Source organism: Trichechus manatus, unplaced genomic scaffold (assembly GCF_000243295.1).
Source record: "Trichechus manatus latirostris isolate Lorelei unplaced genomic scaffold, TriManLat1.0 scaffold00221, whole genome shotgun sequence".
Taxonomy (NCBI): domain Eukaryota; kingdom Metazoa; phylum Chordata; class Mammalia; order Sirenia; family Trichechidae; genus Trichechus; species Trichechus manatus.
The window spans coordinates 111,514-112,151 of NW_004444157.1; positions in this window are offsets into that span (position 1 = coordinate 111,514).

Genomic DNA, 638 nt, shown 5'->3' on the forward strand with positions numbered 1-638 from the left:
TTTTAGCACTCCCCTGTTAAGGTTAGAACCTTAGGACATTTTAACAGTATTTACCACCTCCACACTTTTTTGATACTGTTTTAATGGATTTTAACTCTAAACAAAAAAATACAACAAACCCATTGCCGTCAAGTAGGTTCCAACTCATAGGGACCCTATAGGACATAGCAGAACTGTTCCGTAGGGTTTCCAAGGATTGGCTGGTGGATTTGAACTGCTGACCTTTGGGTTAGTGCCAAGCTCTTAACCACTGCACCACCAAGGCTGCATTTTAACTCTACATATTATTTAAATCTCTAGAGAAATTATTATTATTATTGTACTTTAGATGAAGGTTTACAGAACAAACTAGCTTCTCATTAAACAGTTAGTACATGTATTATTTTATGACAATGGTTACCAACCCCACGACATGTCAACACTCTCCCTTCTCAACCTTGGGTTCCCTATTACCAGCTTTCTTGTCCCCTGCTGCCTTCTAGTCCTTGTCCCTGGGCTGGTGTGCCCCTTTAGTCTTGTTTTTTTTTTTTTTTTTTAAATGGGCCTGTCTAATCTTTGGCTGAAGGGTGAACCTCAGGAATGACTTCATTACTGAGCTAAAAGGGTGTCCGGGAGCTTTACTCCAGGGGTTTCTCCAG